Genomic DNA, 27,489 nt, shown 5'->3' on the forward strand with positions numbered 1-27,489 from the left:
CTACATCACTTCAAGCCACCACACACGTCCCCACCCCTTGCTCTGGGAGGCCCCCAAGACTTACCCAACTGGACTCAAAAGCACTTTTTCACATTACGTCTTTCCATTCTCACCCACCAGCTAGATTGTCAGCACCATGAGGACGGATTGTTTTGCTCATCGTTGTTTCCCCACCAACTTTGTAAAAAAAGCTCAACAACTATATATTGAATGAAATGGGTGGTTGGATAAGCAAGATTAAACAGTATTCATCACAGAAAAAAGCAAGCAAGTATAAACAAACAAATAAATATAAATGAATGAATAAATGAATACATACATACATATGTAAGACACAGAACATTCCCCAAAACTTAAAGCCATGGTTCGCAATCCTGGCTACATATTAGAACCACCTGAGGAGCTTAAACTATATCCCTAGCCCAAGCCCCAGATCAATTAAATCAGAAGCTCTAGGGTCTGCCAGCATCAGCTTCACCTGTGAACTTGAGTGTTTCTCAAACTTAAGTTGGCATCCAAATCACCTGATTGGTCAATGTGGGGTGGGGCCTGAAAATTTTGCATTTCTAATAAGTTCGCAGCTGATGATGATACTGCTGGTTCCGAAAAGCACTAGCGACCTTCTCTTTGTCTACCCCTCAAAGAGAGGAGAAGAATGCTAGGAAGTTGTCTGGTGGGCAGAGAACCCTGTAAGTACAGGACAGACGTTTCTCTATAAATTTCTCTCTTTTTTCTTTACTTACCCATTTTTATAGGAAACAAAAAGCCTGCAGGCTGGAAAGTTCCAAGGCCCAGGATTCAAACCCTTCAAAATGTTTCCTTACAAAATATTTATTGATGTGCTATGTGTCAGCTTCCGTTCTCAACTTGGGGGCAGACCTCTTAGCTCAGTGCTGCCTGCTTCCAACTTCACACTTCACACAGGTACCCCAAGGTTGGAACCCTAGGTAGGGGAGGTGCCTGGCAGACTTTTTTGCTAAACTCCAGCTCACCTGACATGCAGAGGAGAGCAGGTGCTGGGCCAGGCCTCCTACTTCCCTGTACTCCAATGGAAGAAACAGGTCTAAGCCCTGCTTCCTGAGCTCCTGGGACACGCCAGGCCTTGGGGGAACATACTGAGGAGCAAATGAGGCAGGAAAGCCACATGGAGGCTCCCCAATGGCAGCCATCTAGGAGATGCTCCCCTTCCTTGAGGGACACTCAAGTCCCACCAGCACATTTTCCTGCCTGCCAAGGTAGTCTCCAAAGATGGTGTGCAAGACACTGTTGGTTGCTGAACCAACAGCCATTTCCCCTCTTCTTCCTCAGTACCAAACCCAGATTTTGTTCGGGTATGGAGTGGCCATCTGAAAAGAGGAGGTAGGGCTGTGTCCCAGCTCCAGCAGGTAAATCTTGATTGGTCTCTGTCAAGCCTGTGATTGTGTTCCCCTGGGCAGTGATTGGGTGGAATCAAGGGCATGGGCACACTTAAGGCCAATGAGATGTGAAAGGCAGATGGGGGTGGGTAGACCTGGGAAGATTTTTTTTTACTCTTAAAACGAGATGCTTGAGAAGACTTGCAGCCACAAAAGTAGGAAACTTTACAGATTGCTCCCTCCACTAGAAAAAGGAATGAACTGGAAAAAGATTGGAATTAACTCGGTGGTAATCCTGGAGCAGATGGGACACTTAGAAGCAGGAGGCTGCTGAGAGTTCAGCTTTATAAGAGAAAGCATGAACCAGCAAGCAGCCCCCATCCCTCCACCTCATGGCAGCTGCAGAAATACAGCTGGGCTTCAGATTCTGGGAGCCGCTGGCAGGGGCCAGGGCAGCCAGGGGAAGTCTCATCCTCTAAAAGTTGGGGTTCAGGGTTGAGGTCAATCTGGGGGATCCCTGAGGGACCAGAGTGGACTCTGCCCTTGGTTTCAGCCCTGTGGGCAGCAGGCGCTTCCAGCATCCACTAGGACATAAAGAGCTAATGCACCTTCTTTTTTTCTTTTTTTTTTCCTCTTTTGTGTGTGGGTGTTTCTTAGTTTGGCAGATGCCTGAAGGCCCAATGCATATGTTAGCCTTGGCTTTGGCCCACTGGGCAGCAGTGACTTAATTCCCACTGGGAATTAAGGAGCCAGTGAAACTTTTTTTTTGGTCAGGTTTTCTTTCTTTTGTGGGTGGTGTTTCTTGGTCTGTGTTTTGGTTTGCTAAAGCTGCCAAAATACAATATATCAGAAATGAGTTGGCCTTTACCATGGGGATTTATTAGTTTACAAGTTTACAGTTCTAAGGCCTTAAAAATGTCCCTATTAAGGCATCACAGGATGATACCTTCTCTGAAGAAGGGCAGCTGGCACCTGGGGTTCCTCTGTCAGATAGCAAAGCACATGGCCAACATCTGCTGATTCTTCTCTCTGGGTACCATTGCTTTCAGCATCTGGCTTCAGTGGCTCTCTCAGCTCCTCTGGGGGCTGTTTTTCTAAGCTTCTCTCTCATAAAAGACTCCAGTAAAAGAATTAAGACCCACCTTGAATGGGATGAGTCATATCTCAATTGAAAGAACCTAACCAAAAGGTCCCACCCACAATAGTCCAACACCAACAGGGATGGATTAAAAGAACATGACATTTTCTGGTGTATGTAATAGTGTCAAACCAGCACACTCTGGCATATCTCTGAGTTAGCGTCATTAGCCTCAGTTTCTGTCCTCTCAGCAGCAGATACTGATCTCACACTGGTGCACCTTCCTTTTTTGGTTAGGTTTCTTCTTTCTCTTTCTTGTGCTGTTTGGTCTGATGGATTTTGGTCTTGGATGAAGGTGCTGGCTTTGGTTTTGGCCTTGACAGCAACAGCTTCCAGGTTCCCAATGGCATCTGTTCTAGTTTGCTAGTGCTGCTGGAATGCAAAACACCAGAGATGGATTGGCTTTTGTAAAAGGGGGTTTATTTGGTTACACAATTACAGTCTTAAGGCCATAAAGTGTCCAAGGTAACACATCAACAATCGGGTACCTTCTCTGGAGGATGGCCAATGGTGCCCAGAAAACTTTTGTTAGCTGGGAGGGCACATGGCTGGTGTCTGCTCCAAAGTTTTGGTTTCAGAATGGCTTTCTCCCAGGATGTTCCTCTCTAGGCTGCAGTTCCTCAAAAATGTCACTCTTAGTTGCACGCGGGGTATTTGTCCTCTCTCAGCTTCTCCAGAGCAAGAGTCTGCTTTCAACAGCCATCTTCAGACTGTCTCTCATCTGCAGCTCCTGTGCTTTCTTCAAAGTGTTCCTCTTGGCTGTAGCTCCTCTTCAAAACATCACTCACAGCTGCACTGAGTTCCCTCTGTCCGTCAGCTCATTTATATGGGTCTAGTGACTCAACTTAGACCCACCCCAAATGGGCTGAACAACACCTCCAAGGAAATTATCCAGAGTCATCACCTACAGCTGGGTGGGGCACATTCCAATAAACACTCAAAGAATTACAATCTAATCAACACTGATAACGTCTGCCCACACAAAATTACATCAGAGATAATGGTGTTTGGGGGGACATAATACATTCAAACTGGCACAGCATCTAATGAAAGATTTGGAGAGGCAGTGCCCCTTCCTTCCTCCCTCCCTCCTTCCTTCCTTCATTCCTTGTTTTGTGTGTGAGTGTGGTGGTGGTGTTTTGTTAGTATTTTTTTTTCTTCTTTCTCCTTTCTTTCTTTCCTTTTTTTTTTTCCTCTATTTTTTTCCTTGTTCTTGGTCTGGTGGATTGAGGAGTGGGGGAACTAGATTTCCAGAGTTATTACAACAGAATACATAGAATGTCTAGTTCTTAACAAAAAGATTACGAAAGATATAATGAGACCGGAAAGTATGGCCCAGTCACAGGAAAAAAAAAAAAAAAGAATTTGATGGATACTATTCCAGAGGAAACTATCTCTGGAGTTACTAATCAAAGATTTTGGATCAACTCTCTTAAATAAGATCAATAAACTAAAGGAAAATATGAACAAGAACTAAAGGAAATAAGGGAAACAATTATGAATAAAATGAGAATTTCAATAACGATAGAAATTTAGAAGAAGAATCAAGTGTAAATTCTGGGGCTAAAATGTACAATAACTGAAATGAAAAATTCAAAGAGGGGTTCAATAAAAAACTGTAGGAGATGGAAGAAGGGATCAGAGAACTTGAGGGTGAGATTATTGAAATTGTTCAATTTGAGGAGCAGGAAGAACAAATAATGAAATAAATAAACAGAGCCTGAAGAATGTGTGTGACACCATAAGCATCATAGGGGGCCCAGAAAGTGAAGGGAGAGATAAAGGGACAGAATATTTGAAGAAATAATGGCTGAAAGCTTCCCAGTTCTGAATAAACATACAAATATACAAATCCAAATTCTCGATGAATGCTAAGCAGGATGAAATCAAAGTGTTCTACCACAAGATACATTATAACCAAACTGTCAAACCCCAAGATAAAGAGAAAGTCTTTAAAAAAAAAAAAAGCAAGAGAGAAACAATGTGTCACATACATGATTCCTTAATAAGATTCACATCCTATTTCTTAGTAGTAACCATGGTGGTCAGAAAGCAATAGGAAGACATATTTAAAGTGCTGAAAGAAAATAAGGGCAAAATTGACATTTCTGGAGAAACAGAAGCTAACGAATGCCTTACCACTAGACCTCCATTACAATCAATGCTAAAGGAAGTCCTTCATATTGAAAGAGAAGGAAAACACACAGTAACTCGAAGCTGTATGAAGAAATAAAGATCTCTACTGTAGATAACTATATGGGTAAATATAAATGCCAATATTATTGCATCTTTTATTAGTAAAGCTGTCTTTTACATCTTATATGGCTTAAAATGCAAAGCATAAAAAACAAGTATAAACCTTTAGTACTGGGAACTCAATGCATAAAAGATATAATTTGTGAAAAGAACAACATAAAAGGGAGGTAGGGAGGGATATAGGAAGAGAGTATTATGTTCCTACTAAAGTCTAATTGGTTTCCACACATGCTAAATAATAATAGATTTAGGATGTTAAATATAATCCCTGTGTTAGGAAAAATGCAGAAATGTTGTACTTCCCCACCTGAGTTATTACTGATATTCTCACGAACATTCAAGACTACCAATTTCATAGACTGAGCCCTTGATCTTGGGGCTTGCCCTTATGAAGGTTGTTGCTCCAAAGGAGAGTCTAAGCCTACTTATAATTGTGCCTAAGAGTCTCCCCCAGAGAAACTCTTTGTTGCTCAGATGTGGCCTCTTTCTCTAAGCCCATTCATCAGGTAAACTCTCTGCCCTCCCTCCTATGTGGGACATGAGTCCCAGGGGTGTGAATGTCCCTGACAATGTGGGACATGACTCCTGGAGATGAGCCTGGACCTGGCGCTCATGGGATTGAGAAAATCTTCTTGACCAAAAGGGGGAAGTAAAATGAAACAAAATAAAGTTTCAGTGGCTGGGAGACTTCAAATGGAGTCAAGAGATCCCTCTGGAGGGCATTCTTATGTACTATATCCCTTTTTAGTTTTTAGTGTTTTGGAATAGCTAGAAGGAAATATCTGAAACTGTCAAATTGCAACCCAGTAGCCTTGATTCTTGAAGACAGTTGCATAACTATGTAGCTTACATGGTGTGACTCTGTGACTGTGAAAACCTTGTGGCTCACTCTCCCTTTATCCAGTGTATAGACAGATTGAGTAGAAAAATGGGACAAAAACTAAATGAAAAATAGGGTGAGATGGGGGGACGGAATGCTTTGCATGTTCTTTTTTACTTTTATTTTTATTCTTATTTTTCTTTTTGGAGTAAAGAAAATGTTCAAAAATTGGTTGGGGAGATGAACAGTTGACTGTGCACTGTGGATGATTGTATGGTATGTGAATATATTGCAATAAAAATGAATTTAAATTAAAAAAATGTAATCACCATGTTAGCCATAAAGAAAATATCTTTAAAAAATATGCACAAAAGGAAATGAGACGGGATTCAAAATGGCTCATTAAAAAAAAGTCATCTAAACAAAAAAGAAAGTGATAAGGGAGGAAAGGAGGGACAAAAAGGTGTAAGACTTACAAGAAACAACTAGCAAAATGGCAGTAGTAAGTCTTGGCATTATTAATGATTACCTTAAATGTAAATGGATTAAAATTACCAATCAAAAGGCAGAAATTTTCAGAATGGATAAAGAACATGACCCATCTTAGATCCAAAGATGCAAACAGGTTGAAAGTGAAAGGGTGGAAAGATATTTCATGCAAATAGTAACCAAAAGAGAGTTGGAATGGCTATAAATGTAGCCTCTAGGTGGTGGGTATACAGGTGTTCATGGTACTATTCTTTCAAATTTTTCTGAATGTTTGAAAATTTTCATAATAAAATATTATAAAACATAATGCCTGAGAACCTACCCAGGCTGAACATATCCATACGCCATGGCCCAACAAATCTACTTCTAGGTATATACCTAACCGAAATGCATCCTTAAACATTCAGAAAATACATGTACAGGAATGTTCGTAGCAGCAATATTTATTATGGCTACAAACTGGAAACAAACCAAATGTCCATCAACAGAGGAATGGATAAATAAAGTGTGGTATATCCATACAATAGAATACTACACAGCAACAGACTACAACTCCACACCACAGGCATGAACTCACCAATGTAATGTTGAGCAAAAGAAGCCAGGTACTAAAAGTATAGTTTAAAAATAGGCTAAACCTAAATTATTGTATCAGGATATTTGTTACCCTTCTTGGGGGCTAATGACAGAGGGAACAAAGGGACATTTAGGAAGCTGTTAGTGTTCTGTTTGTTGATCTGGTGTTGGTCACATGAAAATAATTGAGTCTATATTTCATTTTATGCACTTTTCTTTATGTATGTTATACTTCAATTAAGAGTTTACAAATACTTGTGCTTGAAGAGAAACATCTCCCTTCTCTGACTCTATTTGCAGCTGTGTGTGGTGGTGAGGCTTGGGGATTCTGCAGCCATCATATGCTTACAAGTGCACAAGCCAACTCTCCAGGATGGCGGGACAGAAAGATGGAACCCAGGCCAATGACAGCATCTTTGTCAACTTCCACACTGGCTTGCCTCCAGGCTTCTCAGGATATGAGATGTAAGTACTCTTGCTGGTGAACCTTTTTGTTGAGTTACTTAAAGCATTCTAACTGGTCCAGACAGGGAAGGTCAAAGAGAAGCTTGGATCTAAAGATGCTCAATGGAAGTGGAATCATGTTCAATCTCAGCAGGAAGGGCCTTTGTTTTGCTCTCGAGGAAACCAAGGCATAGAAAGGTAAGGGAGGACTGGCTCAACACACACAGTTGAGTGCTGAGGCTCTAGTTCCCTTATCCTGTGTCCTAAGTCAGTGCTTTCATGGCTGAAAAGTTTCTTTTCCTCTGTGCATCTGCTTCTGCAAAGCGTCCATTGCCCACATTGTCTGCTCTTATTTGTTGAACAGTCCATCTCCTACTGTCAGGCTGGAATCTCCTTCGGACATGATGAGGTAGAGTAGGTTCTCAGTAAATCTTGATTAAGTACAGGTGAATAGTGGACAGGTATGTGACTGACCCTGAAGGCTGCCCATCCATTTTCCATTCCTCCTTCTTGTAAACAGAACCCTAATTTTATTTGGGCAGCAATAGGCCCAGCTCAGGGGATGAATCATTACTGGTTTAGTCCAGTGGTTCTCAACTCTGGCTGCATAATAGAACCAGCTGAGGAGATTTTAAAAATACTCAGCCTGTGCTTTACACCCAAAGATTCAGATTCATCTGGGCAGGGGCTCAGGCATCAGTATTTTTAAAAACTGCCCTGATTTTACTAGTGGACAACCAGAGTTAAGAACCACTGACCAAAGCCAATCATGGTCATCCCATCTTGCTCTGGTAGATAATCACTTTCCGAGTCTCACTTGCAGCTTACAGGTATGCTTGTGCCGCAATTTTGCAAGAAGTGAAAAAGTTTTCTGGGGGTGGGGATAAGTTGCTAGTGATGGCAGGCTTCTGGGATCCATGGTCCTTCCTGAGGAAAAGATAGATAGCACTGCTCTCCTCCTTCCTACCTGGAATACAGTTGCAAAGAGTGTGATGTTTGGAGTGGTAGCAGCCATGTTGTGATCATGAGGCAAGAAGCCAAAATGCTGAGGATGACAATGCAATAACAGAAGGGAGCCTTGTGCTTGATGAAATCATTGAGAAATCAAATCTGCCTCCTGAGTTCTTGTTATATACTTTCTCTGTGTCCTTGGAAATATGACTTTCCCTGTCTGAACTTTTTTTTCCTCATCTGGACCACCTAATGGACAAGCTGTGAGCAGTAAGTGAGGTGATGCCTGTGAAACAGTGTGATATTCAGGAAGTACCCAGGAATGTTAGCTGTTCTATTATTATTTTGTAAGTCACCTCCCCCTGAGATCACTTCCACATATGACCCCTCCATCTCTTCTATGCTCCTCTCTCAAAATCTCTGATCTCCCTTCAAATAACAATAATAGGAACAACAATATAATAACTAAAATTCTTTGCACGTGTACTCTGTGGCAGTCATTGTTCTTAAGTCCTGAAAAGACATGATCTCATCAAATCATCACTAAAACCATAAGAAGCAAGTACTATTGTTGTTCTCATTCTATCCTCTAGAGCACTGAGGCTTATCAAGAAAGCTTAGAAAATCCCCACCCCACCCCCAAGTTTATATTCTAGTTTTAGGGAGGGTGAGAAGGAGCAAAAATGAAATGCAACAACAGTAGGAGAGCTGTCCCGTGAAAAGAAGAGTAGGAAATATGAGGGAGAGGCAGAGACCCCTGTGGGTTGGGTCTGTCACAAATCAGCATTTTCAGGCTCCTTGCATCTTCTCTCACAATTCACCCCTCTTCCTCTCTCTGCTCAGCTATACCTTCTCCCAAACCTGGATGCTCTCTTCCACTCCAGCCTTTGCACATGCTGTGCAAAGGTACCCAGAGAAGTCTTCTTTACTTCCACCTGACTAACTCCAACTACTCTTTCAAATCTTAGCTTTGTTGCCCCCTCCTCCAAGAAGACTTCCTAGATAACCCCTCCCCTTTGGAATCTAAGACAGAAGAGAAGCATTAAGCCCTCGCTCGTGCCCAGCTCTTTGAGAGTCAAGTCCTCATTCTGTTCTTCCAGCAACCTTCAAGGCAGGCAAAACAGAGGGTCTCAGCCCTAATTTAAAGACTGAGAAACTGAGGACAAGAGAGAACAGGAGACCTGTACAAAATCAGTGTTCTTTGTGTCAGAAGACGGGCCCTCAATTATGCCTGGGGAATTTGGCAACAACAGCAAAGATAATAATACCTGCTGAGGCTTATTTGGCATTCACCAGGAAGGGCTCTAAAAGCTTTATATGTATTAACTGTAATCTTCACAACAACCCTAGGTAATAGATATTACTATTATTATCCCTAATATACAGGTAAGAAACCAAGGGTATAAAGACACTGAAAAGCTTGTTCAATGTCACACAACTCCAAAAGACTCATCTTTTCACTTGATAATTAAAGAACTAGAGAGATCTTTTTCATCCATCAAATCTGAAAAATGTTTAAAAATTATGATTGGCAGAATACAGGAAAGATGCAGTGAAATGTACATATTCGTAGATGTAGGACAGAATGCATACATTGATTTTTTTAAACTTCCCGGATATAATATGGTAATAATATATAGGAAGAATGTTTCTTCCTCTTGACTTAGCGATTCTACTTCCAGGGCTCTGTTTCTTAGGAAATACTAAGAAATGCTGAACAAGATTTACATTCAAAACTTTTCATTGCAGTATTACACATAATACTGACCACAAAAGAAAGGAATTCATCTAGAAATTCAACAGTAGGGTTGTTGGCAGGACTAACTATGGCCCACCCAGGTCATGGAACATGATTCAGCAATTTAAAATGATGTAAAAGAAAAGTAAATGACATAGGAGAATGTGCAAAATTAAATGATGAGTAAAACTAAGTAGTATACAAAAATCTATATACACTGCATATATATATATATATATATATATATATATGAAGTATATATACTTTAGATTTGTATACATCACATTGCATTATACTATATTACATTGTGTCACATTGTATTACATTATATTAATGAAAGGAAATCTCCCCAAAGGTTAACATCATGTGCACCAAGTCTGGCTCAGTTTATTGAGCAGTGCAGTATGCTAGGCAGGATATTCAATAAACACACACGCGCGCGCGCACACACACACACACACACACACACACACCCACACCCACACCCTGAGGTAGCCATTCCTGTATGAGTCCCATTCCACCTTCCAGACCTGTGGCTCCTTGCCCAGGCCAGGACTGTCTGTCTCCAGAACCCACCCTCATGTACACATCTTTGGCATTTGGCTTCTTAGGCACAGTCTCTGAGTATGACATCATGGGCAAGCAGATTTAAAAAAAAAATTATACTTGAAGAAAAAAAAGATTTTCCAAACTCTTTACAATGAACGTCTATCACTTTTATAATCAAGGAGGGGAAAGACAATAAAATCATTTGTTTGTGCAGAGTGCCCAGAAAGTTTCAGAAGGCTGTACACACCCAGGTGTTGGCAACGATTATTTCCAGCTGGTGGGAGGAAGCGTGCACACTGGGGCCCTTTATTTTGCTCTCTTTTGTGATTTTTTTCTGAAGAAAGTGAGCACATGGGTCGTTTAGAATCCGAATGTGTTTAGTGGCTGGGGCTTCCATCTAGATCTGTTTCGTGGAGGGGTAGGGTGGGGGGTTGGCACCACCGGACCCTCTGCCTACAATCTCACCATCCAGCCTAGGACAGGCTCCCTCCCTCCTAGCCGGAACATCTTGGAGCCAGCACCAGCTTGTCTCTCTGCTCCTTACTTCCCGGGAGGGCCATGTTCTTGCTCACCTGTAACTTTCAATTAACCAAGCACTAGGCTCCGGCTCAGAGGCCGAGCAAATGTTCCAAGGAGGAAAAGAAAAACCAGCCCAATATCTCTGGGAGGACGTTCCCTTTTAATTAAAGTGAGGATCCGGGAGGCTCTAAAACTGCTCTGATGAAACGTGAAGGTTGCCAGGGAGGCATCCTTGAGGGAAAGGGGTGGGTAGGGTGAGGGGAGGGGAGCAGGGATTGAGGCCAGAGGGTGAGGGAGTGGTGGGCTGCACCCTCTTGCCCCTGCATTTCTCTCTAATTGCATTGAGGAAGGGCTGCTGATCTCAGATGGCCCTGGTAATTAGAACCCGGGACTCCCTGAGAGGGCATCCCATAGCCAGAGACGGAATCATTGCTAATATTAGCTACAAGGAGTGTATTGGGGTGGGGGGAGGTGTGTGCAGGAATTGGGGCTCCTAGCTTCATCGGTGCAGACCTGAGTCTCCATGTGTGATGGTTTGAATTGTGTGCACCCCCAGCCCCCACCCCCCAAAAAAGGTAGGATCTCAGAATATGACCTTATTTGGAAATAAGTTCATTACAGATGGAATTAGGTGAGTTAAAATTAGGTCATACTGGAATAGAGTGGGCCTTTATAAGAGAGGAAATTTAGGCATAGACAGAGGGGAGAATGTCACGTGAGCACTGGGGTTGAGACCTCCACAGTTGCAAGCAAGCCAACACCAGAAGCCAGGAGAGAGGTGCAGAAGGAACCCTTCCCTGGAGCCCCAGAGGGAGCGTGATGGTGCAGACACCTTGACTGGGGACTTCCAGCCTCCAGAACAGTGAGATTATAAATTCCTATTGTTTTAAGCTGCCCAGTTTATGATTCTTCCCTCTGGCAGCCCCGGGAGAACTTCCCCCAGCCCCTTGCCTCACCCCCCGGGGAGATCCTGTTCTGGCCAAAAATAGGGAGGAAATGCACCACTCACATTTGTCACTTCTGTTGAGCCAACTTCTCGGAAGCCCTCAGGGGCCGTTGCTCTGGACCTCACTTCCTGGCAGCTAAGTGTGGAGATTGAGATGAGATGGTGGACGCTACAGAGTGGCGGTGATGGTTGCAGTCACTGTGGCAGATGTTTATTGAGCATAATTGCCACCCCTGGGGGTGCATCAGTAATGACTGAACTGTGGGGCTCAGCCTGGATGGGTTTGAAGCCTGCTGCTGCTATTTCCTGGCTGTGTAATTGAGGGTAACGTCCTTCGCCTCTATGTGCCTTGATTTCCTTATTGGCAAAGTGGGGTAACACCAATGCCTCATAAAACTGTCTGAGAATTAAATGAGTAAATACTTGTAAAGTGCAAGAACAGTGCCTGGTACACAGTATGTGCTCGGCGAATGTTAGCTGACAGTCAGACACTCTCCAAATGTTAATCACTGACCTATCCCAATATCCCATGTGCTAGCCACCTTCTTTATCCCTTTCACAGATGGGAAAGCAGAGGCACAGAGATGCTCAGTAAGTTGCCCAAGGACACACAGCTGCTGACTAGGAGACGAGCTCTGAGGCTCTAGAGTCCACATGCTTTGCCATCATTTTTTTTCTGCTTCTTGGTGGGGAGTTTAGAAGTGGATAGTACTCTGCAGCAATTATTTTTAAGATGGTGATTATTAAGAAAGTAGTTGTCAAAGCTGAGATTGTCAGGGCATTCAGGGCTCAGGCAGACTGGAGTTCAAACCTCAGTTCTGCTGCTTTCTAGGTATGTGCCTTTGGGCAAGTCACTTCCCCGCTCTGTGCCACATTTCCTCCTCGGTGAGGGGGACCAACAATCCCTGTCCCCAACCAAGGCTGTAATGGAGTAAGAGGAGGTGCAAAGAAGAATCACTGGGAGGGATTGTGTGCTGGGATGGGGTGGGGCGCCATGAGAAGAATCTGCCTGCTGTAGTCCTGGGGCACTGCTCCCTGCTCCTCCCTCCTCCCTCCCTGCTCCAGGCAGCAGCCCAGACCCCACAGAGCAGCTGGAGGCGAAGCGCGCAGCCGGCACTTAATGTGAAGTGATGAGGCTTAAAGACCCCATAGCATCAGATCCCAGTGGGACACGGCGGGGTGGGCTTGAAGGGTGGGGAAGGAGGCCCTGCTGAGGGCAGCTGGGGACTGCAGGGGAGTGGTGAGTGCCCTAACCTTGCAGAGAAACCCTCAGTTTGGTCTCCTCCCATGGTCACGCCCACAGCCCGAGCCCCACCCACCGCTCTGTCTTCCTTCTTTCCTGTCCTCTCCAATTCAGCCTCAGAAGAGTCTGTCTAAAATGTAGATCTGATCATGACACTCTCTTGCTTAAAACCCTCCATGGCTCGCTCCCCATCGCCCTCAGCACAAACTCTGCCAGGAGTAAAGAGTCAGCCACCCCCCACCCTTAACCCCCTCCTATCCGACTGGAGTCTGGTGCTAAAGATCCCTCTTAAATCCTTCCTGTGACCCCACCCCTGCCACCAAAACCACTTCTGTTGGTTTCCTCCAGTTTCTTCTTTGAGTCTATACTTGTACATTGCTTCCTTAAGGAAGCCATCTCCAACAAACCCCTTCCCCCCAGTTCAAGCTGAATTCACTGCCTCTGCTAAGTGTGCCAGTAGCCTCCTAAGCTTCCCTCATCTGAGCAGTTACCATACTCTGTTGTAATTCTTTAAGACTGTTTCTCTTCCATTGGACATGGGGGGCTCCTTGAGGATAGGGACCAACTGGAGATGCTTATTATTGAAATTATGTTCTCTGGGACAGAGAAGGTGCTAGAGGGATGGATGGATGGATGGACAGATGATTAAATAGGCAAGTAGGTGAGCGGACAGAAGGAAAATTATTGGTGGATGAATAACAGAATAAGTTAATAGATTAACAGGTGGAGAGCTGGATGGACACTCAGACAGAGGAGTGGATGTTGGTCCTTTCTCTATCATTAGAGGGAGAAAAGCTCTAGCCTTTGGATTTCAAGGTTTGGAAAGCTGCTTCACCTGCCGCCTGCCCTTATCTTTACTGCTTATGACAGCAGTAACGTATTGTTAAATCAGACTTCTTAAAAAAAAAAAAGTATTGGGGTGAAATTTGCATAACATAAAACAACCATTTTAAAGTGAACAATTCGATGGCATTTTGCACTTTCACAATGTTGTGCAGCCGCCACCTCTATCTAGTTTGAAAACATTCTCATCACTCCTGAATAAAGCCCCATTAAGCTGTTACTCCCTCTTCTCCCCTCCCTCCAGCCCCTGGCAACCACTCCTAATCTGCTTTTTGTCCTTATGGATTTACCTTTCTGGATAGTTCATATAAAGTGCCTGGCATCTAAAATCAGAATTAGTTTCTGTAAGGTGGGACTTCTGTAAAATGGGAATTCAGCCGTTCCTCCCAGACATTCATGGAAGCAGCCGGGGCTGAGAAGCCAGCAGGGAGAAGGACTCCAGGGTCACAGGCTCGCCTCCAGCCTGACCAGCAGGCTGTAGATGGCCTCGGTGATGGTGCCCAACTCTTTGGACTTGCCAAGCACCTGGCTTTGTGTCTGGCATGTAGTGAAAACTTGGTAATTAGAAACTGGAGTGATCCTTATCAAATGGGGTGAGACAGAGGAAAGAATCCCCTTACCTCCTTTGATCATAGAGGGACCCACTTCTCCAAGTCAGTAAGCATTGAAGGAGCACCTACTGTGTGTCAGGAGCTTCAGCATGCCTTTTCATTTATTCTTCCCAACAACCCTGCAGAATGGGTATCAGAAGGCCCATTTTACAGATGCTGGAGCAGATGCTCAGAGAGGTGAAGACACTCACCCAACGTCACACAGCAGAAAAGTGGCTGAGCTGGGCTTGAACCCGTGTGAGTCCAGCGCTGACCCCAGTGGTCTTTCCACTGCAACATGCTGCCCCTTCCTGTCCTCCTCCTCGTTGGAGCCTTGCTCTCTGCACATGACTCAAACCCTGAAGGGCTTAGGTCTCTGAATCCCACCACCAGGAACCTTCTTCCTAATCATTTCCTGCTACCCTTCCAGCCCCAGGCGGGTCCCTACTTCCCCAGCATTTCTGCTCCCTGCAGCAGGCAGCAGCCAAGGGCATCTACATGGCATCAGGCTGCCATCTGGTGTCTTGCAGAGCACAGCAGCAGAGGACAGGAGAACAGGCATCTCAAGAATTCCCCTGCCAGTGGAGGGAGCTCCACCTCACCCCCATAGTGGGGAGAGGCATGGGACCCATTTTATTTGGGTCTTCTTTTGTGACTGGCCCAGTGCTAGGTGTTTTCCCTACATTTATCTCATTCAATCCTCACTTTAGCCCTACAAAAACTATTCCTTGTAGTAGGAAATACATGTGTCTGAGTAAATAAATAAATACATGTGCCTGAAGAAAGGAGTGAATGAATAAATGCATAAGTGAATAACAAATGCATAATATTAGCGTTTTTGAATATAAATGAATCTATGCCCGCCATTGTGCAAAGTGCATTTCAAGTAATAAGTATTTTTACTAAGTAGCTACTATGTTCCAGAGTCTGCTTGAGACCCTTGGGATACAGCAGTGGACAAAGTCCCTACCATTTCAGAGTTGACATTTTGTGGGAGAGACAGTAAATAAGGAATATTAAAATATCAGATGGTGATACATGCTATAAAGAAAAAACAATCAGGCAGAGTAAAGGGACGAAGAATGACATAGGAGGAGACAAGGAGTTAAATTTTTCAGTTGGGTTAATCTAGGAGGGCCTCCCTGAGAAGGTGACATTTGAGCATTACCCACTTAAACCTCACAACATCCCTATGAGGTAGGTGCTATTCTTATCCGAGTTTTGCAGAGCTGAAATCCAAGGCTTAGGGGTTGGCTCAGGGTGGTACAGGTAGGAAGTGGTTCATCCAGGATTCGAACCTAGGTCTGTCAGAGTCCAGCGCTGGAGCTCTTAATGGTGCCGTGAATTAGTGAGGCGATGGTGGCACGTCTCAGCCCATGCCCTGTAGGCATACACTTCAACTCTTTGGGGGCCCCAAAGGAGAGTCCCGGGAGCGTGAGACTGGCTATTTCCCTCCCCGCCGTCAGCCAGCCAAGAGACGCAGATGGAGACGTGTGTCCAGCAGGTGGCGCTGCTACCCAATTCAGACATCCGGCAGGAGGAGCCGGGAGCTCTAGCGGCCCTAGGCCAAGCCATGTCCGGCTGGGAATTCGGGAGCTGGGGAGTAGGACCAGCCTGAAGTGAGACCAGGCGCGGGGCTCCAGAGAGAAAGGAAAAGCTTCCCATGGCCCTGCTCTTGCCCTGCCTGTGAGGCAGGCCGGCTTTAGAATCCCAGCCTTGTCGGTAACTTACTGACCTTGGGGTAGCTGCGGAGCCTCAACTTCCTCCTCTGAAGATGGGGCTAAAAATCCCTGCCTCACTAGTACATGAGCTGATATGTTCATTTATTCAACAGCTTCTCTCGAGAACCTGCTACGGACCTGGCACCGAAGATTCTGCTGGGAAGAAAGCAGACAAAAATCTCCACACTGGAGGGGATTCCATTCCAGCCATGAGCCTCTGAACAAGATAAAGTCTGTAACACGTTAGGGAAGAGTGATAAGGAAGAAAAGAAAAAATAAAGCAGAGAAGCCAAGCGGGAAGTGTGTGGTCAGAGGGTTAAACATATGGATAGAGTGGCCTGGGAAAGTCTTGCTGAAGAAGTGCCATTTGAGCAAAAGAGGTGAGAAGGTAAACTCTAAAGATGCACAGTGGGGAATAGCATTCCAGGTGGAAGGAATAGCAAGGACGAAGGCTCTGAGGCAGGAGGGTGGTTGGCATGTTCAAGCAATAGCGGAGACCAGTAGGACTGGAGAGGAGTGAGCACAGAGGAAAGCAGTAGAGGATGAGGCCAGAATGAACACATAAACCACAAAGGGTCTTTCTTGTAGGACATAGTGGAAGGATTTGGGCTTTTACTCCAAATGAGATGGGAAGCCATGAAGGTTTTGAACAGTGTAGTAACATGACTCTGACTTACAAGTTAACAGAATCCTTCTAGCTATTGTCTAAGTAAAAAGCCTGGTATGTAGTAGTTGCTCATTAAATAGCAGCTGTTTATTCTAGTCAGGTTTGCCTATGTTATGCTGAGGTAACAAATAACCTGCAACCTTAGTGGCTAAAGGCCACAAGGATTTATTTCTTGCTCACGTAACATGTCCAATATTTGGAAGCCACCAATTTATGATGCTGACATTTTAATATCAGGCTTCAGAATTCACTGAGCTGGGAAAGAAAGTGGTGAAAAGCTGAGCTGCAGCAACTAAATGCTTCTGACTGCAAGTGGCGTACCTCACTTACTTGCACAATTCACTGGCCAGAGCTAGTCACAGGCCCATGCCTGGCTTCCAGGGAGAGTGCAAGTGTAACCCTCCAGATACTCAGAATAGAGAAAATGAGATTACTAAAGGATGCCACACTGCTATTGTTATGATTTCCATAAAGAACCCTTATTACTGGCTTAATTTTTTTAATTCAATTTTATTGAGATATATTTACATACCATACGGTCATCCAAAGTGTACAGTTGTTCACAGTACCATCTTACAGTTGTGCATTCATCACCCCAATCTATTTGTTTAACATTTTCCTTGTACCAGAAAAAGTGTAAATAAGAATAAAAAATAAAAGTAAAGAAAAACACCCAAGTCACCCCCCCTACCTTATTTTTCATTTAATTTTTTGTCCCCGTTTTTCTACTCACCCATCCATACACTGGATAAAGGGAGTGTGATCCACAAGGCTTTCACAATCACACTGTCACCTCTTGTAAGCTACATTGCTATACAGTTGTTTTCAAGAGTCAAGGCTACTGGATTGCAGTTTGATAGTTTCAGGTATTTACTTCTAGCTATTCCAATGCATTCAAACTAAAAGGGTTATCTATGTAGTGTATAAGAATGTCCACCAGAGTGACCTCTCAACTCCATTTGAAATCTCTCAGCCACTGAGGCTTTATTTCATCTCATTTTGCATCCCCTTTGGTCCAGAAGATGTTCTTAATCCCACGATGCGGGTCCAGATTCATCCCCGGGAGTCATATCCTGCATTGCCAGGGAGATTTATACCCTTGGGAGTCAGGTCCCATGTAGGAGGGAGGGCAGTGAGTTCATCCCCCGAGTTGGCTTAGCTAGAGAGAGAGGGACTGGCTTAATTTTAATAATTAAAAATTTTTAAAGTTATCAAACTTCCCCTCCCACTTGGGTGGCTCAGAAATTACCTCCACTTCCCAGGGAGAGAGGCTGTGTTGAAATCAGGGAGGCATCTTTAGGAGCAGAATCAAGGACCCCCATTTTAGTAAACAGCTGCTCCATCCACCTAGTTTCCCATATCAGGAGTGTAGACATCATTATGGAGTCTTCCAAACCTCTCTTCCCCACGTGCAGTCATCAACTCCTGTTTATTTTACCTCCTAAAACACTTCTCAAGGGTAACCATGTCTCAGCCCCAATCACAGGCCTCTACCCCAGCTGCAGTAACCCCCATCTCTCACCCCATGAACTGGGTCCCCCTGCCCTGGTCATTCTGATGTGATCTCTGCAAATAGCCAGTCTGATCCTGTCACCTCTCTCCAGTGGCTCCAGATGGTAGCAGAATAAAACCCAAGTTCTGTGCTTGGCATTCAAGGCCCTCTGCTTTTCTATGCCTTTGTGCTTTTGCAAATGCTGTTCCCTTGGCCTTCATCAGTGGGAAAACTCTTGCTCCTTCTTCAAGACCCAGTTCAAATGTCACCTTCCATATGACATTTCCCTGGTGAAACCCTGGCAGGACTGGGCTCTGTTGCACCCCCACAAGCACATCTCCTCTATAGCACCCTGCATGCACTCTGTTTTTTTCATTAGAGAAGTTGTGGGTTTGCAGAACAATCATGCTTAGAATAGAGTATTTCCATATACTCCCCTATTATTAACACCTTGCGTTGGTGTGGAACATTTGTTACAATTGATAAAGGCACCTTTTTATAATTGTACTAATAACTATAGTCCATTGTTTAATTTAGGGTTCACTGGGTAGTGTAGTTCCATGGATTTTTTAAAATTTTTATTCTAGTAGCATATATAAAACCTAACATTTCCTCCTTTAACTACATTCAGATACACATTTAAGTGCTGTTAATTACATTCACAGTGTTGTGCTACCATTACCATTATCCATAACTAAATTTTTTTCTATTGTCCCAAGTAGAAATTGTACATTTTGAGCCTTAGCTCACTATTCCCTTCCCCAACCCTGTCCACTGGAACCCTATATTCTAGATTATGACTCTATGCATTTACTTACCTAATTATTTCGTATCAGTGAGATCATACACTATTTGTCCTTTTGTGTCTAGCTTATTTCACTCAAGGTGATGTCTTCAAGGTTCATCCATGTGATCATTTTATTGTGTGTATATACCACATTCTGTTTATCCATTCATTGGTTGATGGACACTTGGATTGCTTCCACCTTTTGGCAATTGTGAATAGTGCTGCTGTGAACACTGGTGTGTAAATATTTGTTTGAGTCCCTAACTTGAGATTCTTATGAGTATATCCTAGAAGTGTGATTACCGGGTCATTTGATAATTCTGTATTTAACTTTCTGAGGAACCGCCAAATTGTTTTCCATAGCAGCTACACCATTTTATATTCCCACCAACAATGGATCAGTGTTCCTGTTTCTTCACATCCTCTCCAACACTTGTAATTTTCTGATTTTTTTAATAGTAGCCATTCTAGTGGGGGTGAAATGGAAGCTCAGTGAGGTTTTGATTTGCATTTCCTTGATGACTAATGTTGAGCATCTTTTCATGGGCTTTTTAGCCATTCATATATCAGCTTTGGAGAAATGTCTATTCACGTCTTTTGCCCACTTTTTTTTTTTTAATCTTCATTTTATTGAGATATATTCACATACCACACGGTCCTACAAAACAAATCTTAATTCGATTGTTCACAGTACCATTACAAAGTTGTACGTTCATCACCTAAATCAATCCCTGACACCTTCATTAGCACACACACAAAAATAACAAGAATAATAATTAAAGTGAAAAAGAGCAATTAAAGTAAAAAAGAACACTGGGTACCTTTGTCTGTCTGTTTGTTTGTTTGTTTCCTTCCCCTATTTTTCTACTCATCCATCCATAAACTAGACAAAGGGGAGTGTGGTCCTTATGGCTTTCCCAATCCCATTGTCACCCCTCATAAGCTACATTTTTATACAATTGTCTTTGAGATTCACGGGTTCTGGGTTGTAGTTTGATAGTTTCAGGTATCCACCACCAGCTACCCCAATTTAGTAGAACCTAAAAAGGGTTGTCTAAATTGTGCGTAAGACTGCCCACCAGAGTGACCTCTCGGCTCCTTTTGGAATCTCTCTGCCACTGAAGCTTATTTCATTTCCTTTCACATCCCCCTTTTGGTCAAGAAGATGCTCTCCATCCCACGATGCCGGGTCTGCATTCCTCCCCTGGAGTCATATTCCATGTTGCCAGGGAGATTCACTCCCCTGGGTGTCTGATCCCAAGTAGAGGGGAGGGCAGTGATTTCACCTTTCATGTTGGCTTAGGTAGAGAGAGAGAGGGCCACATCTGAGCAACAAAGAGGCATTTGGGAGGAGGCTCTTAGGCACAATTATAGGGAGGCCTAGCCTCTCCTTTGCAGCAACAGTCTTCCCATGTTTTGCCCACTTTTAAATTGAGTTGTTTGTCCTTTTTTGTTGTTGAGTTGAAGGATTTCTTTATATTCTGAATATTAAACCTTTATCATATATGTAGTTTCCAAATATTTTCTCCCCTTGTATAGGTTGTCATTTTACTTTCGTGATAAAGTCCTTTGAGGCACATAAGTTTTAAATTCTGATGAGGTCCCATTTATCTATTTTTCCTTTTGTTGCTTTCACTTTGGGTGTAAGGTCTAAGAAGCCATTGCCTAACACAAGATCCTGAAGATGCTTCCCTACATTTTCTTCTAGGAGTTTTACAGTTTTGGCTCTTATATTTAAGTCTTTGATCCATCTTGAGTTGATTTTTGTATATGGTGCAAGGAAGCAGTCCACCTTCATTTTTTTGCAAATGAAGATCCGGTTTCCTCAGCACCATTTGTTGAGGAGACTGTTCTTTCCCAATTGAGTAGTCTTTGCCACCTTGTCAAAAATCAGTTGGCCCTAAATGTGAGGGTTGATTTCTGAGCTCCGAATTTGATACCATTGGTCTATATGTCTGTCCTTGTGCCAGTACCATGTTGTTTTGATTACTGTGGCTTTGTAATAAGTTTTAAGGTCAGGAAGTAAGAGTCCTCAACTTTGTTTTTCTTTTTCAAGATGGCTTTGGCTATTCAGGTCCCCTTACCCTTCCATATAAATTGGATGATTGGCTTTTCCATATCTGTAAAGAAGGTTGTTGGAATTTTAATTGGAATTGTATTGAATCTGTAAATCACTTTGGGTAGTTTTGACATCTTAATAATATTTAGTCTTCCAATCCATGAACAAGGAATACCCTTCCATTTATTTATGTCATCTTTGATTTCTTTTATCAATTACTTTGTTGTTTTCTGTGTCCTTGGTTAGATTTATTTCTAGATATTTGATTCTTTTAGTTGATATTGCAAATGGATTTTTTTTTCTTGATTTCTTCTTCTGAATGTTTTTTGCTAGTATATATAAACACTACTGATTTTGGGGTGTTGATCTTGTGCTCCACCAGTTTGCCGAATTCATTTATTAGCTCTGGGAACTTTGTTGTAGATTTTTCAGGATTTTCTGTATATAGGAAATGTCGTCTGTAAATAGGGAAAGTTTTACTTCTTCTTTTCCAATTTGGATGCCTTTTATTTGTTTTTCTTGCCTAATTGCTCTGGCTAGAACTTCTAGTTCAATGTTGAAAAACAGAGGTGACAGTGGGCATCATTTTCTTGTTCCTGATCTTATAGAGAAAGCTTTCAGTCTTTCACCAATGAGTATGAGGTTAACAATGGGTTTGTCATATATGCCCTTTATCATGTTGAGGAAGTTTCCTTCTAAGTTCTCTAAGTGTTTTTATCAAGAAGTGGTGCTGGATGTTGTCAGATGCCTTTCCTGCATCAATTGAAGTGATCACCTGGTCTGTTCCCTTCATTTTGTTAATGTGGTGTATGACATTGTTTTCTTATGTTGAACTAACCTTGCACACCTGGGATGAATTCCACTTGATCATGATGTGTAATCCTTTTAATGTGCTGTTGGATTTTGTTTGTTAGTATTTTGTTGAGGATTTTTGCATCTATATTCATAAGGGATATTGGTCTGTGGTTTTCTTTTCTTGTGGTATCTTAGTCTTGCCTTTGAATGAGGGTGATGTTAGGGAGTGTTCCCTCTTCTTCAGTTTTTTTGGAAGATGTTGAGCACGAAAGGTGTTAATTATCTTTGGAAAGTTTGGTACAATTTCCCTGTGAAGCCATCTGGTCCTGGGCTTTTCTTTGTTGGGAGGGTTTTGATGACTGATTCAATCACTTTACTATTGGTTTGTTGAGATCTTCTATTTCTTTTTGAGTCAGTGTGGATAGTATCGTGTTTCTAGGAAGTTGTTTATTTCCTCTTGTTATCCAATTTGTTGGCATACAGTTGTTTATAGTGTCCTCTTATAGTCCTTTTTATTTCTGTGGGGTTGATGATAATGTAACCCCTTTTCATTTCTGATTTTAGTTATTTGTGTCTTCTCTCTTTTTTCCTTTGTCAGTCTAGCTAAAAATTTGCCAATTTTATTGATCTTTTCAAAGAACCAACTTTTTATTCTCTATTTCATTTATCTCCACTCTAAACTTTGTAATTTACTTCCATTTGCTTGCTTTGGGTTTAGTTTGTTCTTCTTTCTCTAAATCCTCTAGATTTAAGGTAAGTTCTCTGATTTGAGATCCTCCTTTTTTTCTTTCTTCCTTTTTAATGTAAGCATTTATAGCTATAAATTTCCCTCTCAGCACTGCCTTCACTGCATCCTATCAGTTTTGGTATGCTGTGTTTTCATTTTCTTTTGCCTCAGGATAGTTCCTAATTTCCCTTGTGAGTTCCTCTTTGATTCATAGGTTGTTTGAGAGTACATGACTAATCTCTACATATTTGTGAATTTTGCTTTTCTCTATTTTTGATTTCTGTGTTCATTCCATTGTGGTTGGAGAAGATACGTCATATGATTTCAATATTTTTAATTTATTGAGACTAGTTTTGAGACCTAACATACGGTCTGTCCTAGAGATCTATGTGTACTCATGAAGAATATGTATTCTCTGGTGGTTGTGTGAAATGTTCTATTTATGTCAGTTAGGTCTAGTTGGTTTAGTGTATTATTCAAGTCTTTTATTTCCTTATTGATCTTCTGTCTAGATGTTCTATCCATTATGGAAAATGGTATATTAAAGTCTCCTACGACTTGTGTAGAATTTCTCCAATCAAGTCTGTCAGTATAGGCTTCATATATTTTTGGGTTCTGCTGTTAGGTGAATATATATTTATAATTGCTATATCTTCCTGTTGAATTGACCCCTTCATTAGTATGTAATGATTATCTTTGTCCCTCTTAACTATTTTTGACTTAAAGTCTATTTTATATGATATTAGTATAGATACCCCAGCTCTCTTTTGGTTACTACTTGCATGGTATATTTTTTTCCCAATCCTTCTGCTTTCAACCTACTTATGTCTCTGAATATAAGGCAAATCTCTTGCAGACAACATACGGTTGAGTCATGCTTTTTTGTCCATTCTGCCAATCTCTGCCTTTTGACTGGAGAGTCTGGTCCGTTTACATTTAAAGTTACTACTGATAATGCAGGACTTTCTTCTGCCAGTTTACTATTTAGTCTTTATAAGTCTTACACCATTTTTTGTCCCTCAGTTCTTCCATCAATGCCTACTTTTGTATTTATTTGACTTTTTGTGTTGTACCATATTGAGTGCCTTCTCATTTCTATCTGGATATGTTCATTTATATTCCTTGTGGTCACCATGGAATTAAAATTTACATCCTAAATGTATAACAGTCATATTTGGTTTGATATCAACTTAATTTCAGTAGCATGCATATACACTTTTCCAATATCCCCGTCTTCCTGCCTTTTTTTGTAATGCTGCCAATTATATCTTTGTGCATTGTACATCCAAAACCATAGATCTGTTATTACTTTTTCATTCATTTGCGTTTTAGTACCAGTAAGAAGTAAGAAATGGAGTTATATTCCAAACATACAATACAATAGCACTGACATTTATAATTACCCAAATGGTTACCTTTACCAGAGGTCTTTATTCCTTTATGCTGCTTTGAACCACTGTCTAATGTCCTTTCCTTTTGGTTTGAAGAACTCCTTTAGCATTGCTTGTGGGGCACGCACCCCCGCCCACCACACACACACACACCCTGAAGTTGCCTTCCAGGCAAAAGTATCTTGAAACAGCGAAAGAAGTATAAGAAACAACTGGGGTGGACATTGTGGGGCCATGGCTTACCTGCCATGGAGCACTTCGGAGAGCGAGGAGTTCTGTCCCCTGGAAAGTAGAGGGGACATTCAAACTCCTGTAACCAGGGGAACGCCTAAGCCTCTAGCAAGCATAAGCCCAGAACAAGACACAGGCCAGAAAAGACAGGGAGGCCCCTGTACTCTGCATTTTATTTCTGATAGGAGGGCTGACGATCCAGAAAATCTCTTTCTTATCACCAGCTGGTTATAAAATTAAGAAACAAACATGCCAGGGAATAAGTCCTAGGGTTGACATTTTAAAGTGTGTAAATGTACAGAGTGCAATAAGAAGATTACAAGGAAAAAAAAAAGAAATAGGAAAAGATGGCCCATCCAAAGGAAGGGGATAAAAATCCAGAAAATACCCATGTTTAATAGTTGTTCTAGTGGAAGGACTGATTCCTGGAGCTTTCTACTCTGCCATCTTGCCAGCATGCAGTCTTGGCATTAATTTGCATGCCCAGCCCCCAGGGAAATACGTCACATTGTGACCCAATACCCACGACACTTACCCACAGTCATACACGTACACACACACACTGGATGCAAAACCTGCACAAACAGTATTTTCCCTTGCTACCCGCTATACACACTAATAGCTTCTATTACAGTCCATTCTGTTTCATTTTCTAAATCAGGCTTTTTGACCTATTAAATTCATTTTGCCACAATTTGAAAAACACTGCCCTGGAACATCCTGCAGGGTGGCAAAGATTGTGCCCTTAATTATCTCTCCATCACCCAGAGTGTAAGACATTAATAAGTGTTTGTTTAAATAAATGAGTGAATAAATGAGTGAATGATTATTTAAATGTGAGCTGATTGTATGCATAATTGTATGAACCTGTGATTAAATCAATGGGTGAATAAGTGATTGAATGAGCATGTGAATAAGTGAAGTGATGGGTTATGCTGTGGGGATCAGCAGTATAAGTCGGTGGGTTGCCCTGGGCCCTGAACCTTGTAATGCAGAGGGTTCCCAAAGTGTGGGTTCTGGATGCCCCCTGCATCAAATCTCCCGGGGATCATATTAAAAACTCAGATGCCTGTAACCCACGTCAGACCTACTAAATCAGACTTTCTCAGGTGAGGCACAGGGGTTTGCAGTTTCTAAAGCTGCCTGGATGATTCTGAGGTTTGCTAAAGTTTGAAAAGACTGCTCTAGGACCTTCTGTTGATGCTGGTGTCAGGGGCAGGGCAAAAAAAAGCAGAGAAGCAGCTACAAAGGCATATAACAAACTCTCCATATGCTTCTGTGATGCCCTGGGGAATGGAAGGGACTTCGGTGACTCTGCATCCCTTCCACCACACCTCCTGCCCAACAGTGAGGACGAAAGGGAACCCCACGCCCTGCTGACGTGGGAGCCAGAGACAGTGGTTGCCATGGCAACACATTAAGAGATGAGGCACCCCTCCAGTTCCAGCATCTGGAAAGGGTCAGGCCTTTACAGTACAGAGTGGGAAGAGAAAAATCTTTCCTACTGTGTCAATCAGAAAAACAGAGCAGACAGGAGATAGCTATGTGTATGTGTATGTGTATAAATGTGTATATATTTGTATATACATATATATGTATGTAACTATTAAGAGATTTATTATAGGAATTGGCTCACATGACTGTAGGGATTGGAAAGTCCCCATTCTGTACGGCAGCCAACAAATTGGGAATTCCAATGAAGGTTTATATGAGTTCCCCAGGAGAAGCTGGCTGGTTGAAGTAAAGAAATTCTTTCTGACTGCTGAAATCATCAGTTCTTCCTTTATGGCCTTCAGTTGATTAGACGAGAGTTCTCTCGTGGCTGAAGGCAATCTCCTTTGTTGATTATAGATATAATCAGCCATAGGTGCAATCAACTGACTAATGGTTTAAGCCCACAAAATATCCTCACAGTAACAATCAGGCCAGGGCTTGCTTGACCAAACAATTGGACACCATAACCTAGCCAGGATGACATTTTAACTTAACCATCACATCTACCACCTGTAGAAAAGCAAAGCCACAGCCCAGGGCAGGTTCCAAAGCCCTTTCACAGGCATTCCCTTGCTGAGCACACACAAGGAAATTAGGAAGTGGTAACCCCATTTTACAGTTCAGGAAACTGGGGCTGGAGTCAGGCTAGTGAGTGGAAGAACTGGTATTTGAGTTCAGCTTCAAAGCCTCAGCTCTTGCCCATCTGATAGTTGCCTGCTTTGGGGAAGTGACAGGCTAGGACCCAGAGACCCCAGAACCCCACTGGGATTGGGGTTTGGAGCCATGTGTATTGGCCCACTATACTTGGCCCTACACATCTAGGAATACCCACACTTAGACACGCAAGCAGAAAAGCTTCCAGACCTTGCCCATACATACATGTAGCAATTGTATATACATTCACACAATTATACACAAAAGCAAGCAGGCTCACACTTAGGCACACAGTCATGCCTAAACCCACATGTGTTCACACACAGATGCACATAATCCCTACAAACACATAAGCAGGCTCACACTTCTATATATATGTCATAGAAGCAGACACAGAATTGATTGCCTTAATGGTCCCACTTCATCACTTCTTTTGACACGTGACTTTGCAGACCCCCTTCTTCTAAGAGGTGGGATCTATTTTCTGACCCACTGAAGCTTGGCTTAGCCATGTGACTTGCTTTGGCCAATGTGATGTTAACAGGAAGGGTGCAAGCAGAGCCTGCAAAGTGCTTCTGTGGTTCTGCTTCTCTCTCCTGCAGTAAGAACATGCCTAGAATGTGAGAAGATGAGACATGTGGTACAAAACCAAATCATCCCCTTAGTCCCAGATGAGGCCAGCCCATAACCAACCTTCTGAAGTGTGAGACGTGCTAAAACCAGAACTGTCCCGCAGAGCCCAGTTGACTCATGAGCCAAATAAATTACTACTGAGGTTTTGTGGTTGTTAGTGGGATTTTTTTGTTATTGTTGTTACACAGCATTATTGTGTTAATAGATAACAGATACAAATAAACACCAAAGACTCTCTCAAGGCCCTGGAGGGGGCCCTAGCAATGTGTTCACCTGGTCATGGGGTTTTATAAAATTTGCAAAAGGAGTATTCTTTTTTTAAATAACAGCTTTAGTGAGATGATTCATGTACCATAAAATTGATTCATTTAAAATGCACAA

The 27,489-nt window shown here is 42.5% G+C and overlaps 1 protein-coding gene across 2 annotated transcripts in view; it reads left to right on the forward strand.

Moving 5' to 3' along the window:
- The window catches only part of SLC6A1 (solute carrier family 6 member 1), a 73,369-nt gene extending 55,933 nt beyond the window's left edge, over positions 1–17,436 (forward strand). For both annotated transcript variants that reach the window (XR_005211451.1, XR_005211450.1), the window contains exons 16-17: positions 6,935–7,099; positions 16,292–17,436. The gene's annotated coding sequence lies outside the window, so the exon portion shown is untranslated. The remainder of the gene's footprint in view (positions 1–6,934; positions 7,100–16,291) is intronic.
- The last annotated feature ends 10,053 nt before the right edge of the window (positions 17,437–27,489 follow it).

The sequence above is a fragment of the Choloepus didactylus genome, chromosome 1 (assembly GCF_015220235.1).
Source record: "Choloepus didactylus isolate mChoDid1 chromosome 1, mChoDid1.pri, whole genome shotgun sequence".
Lineage (NCBI taxonomy): Eukaryota > Metazoa > Chordata > Mammalia > Pilosa > Megalonychidae > Choloepus > Choloepus didactylus.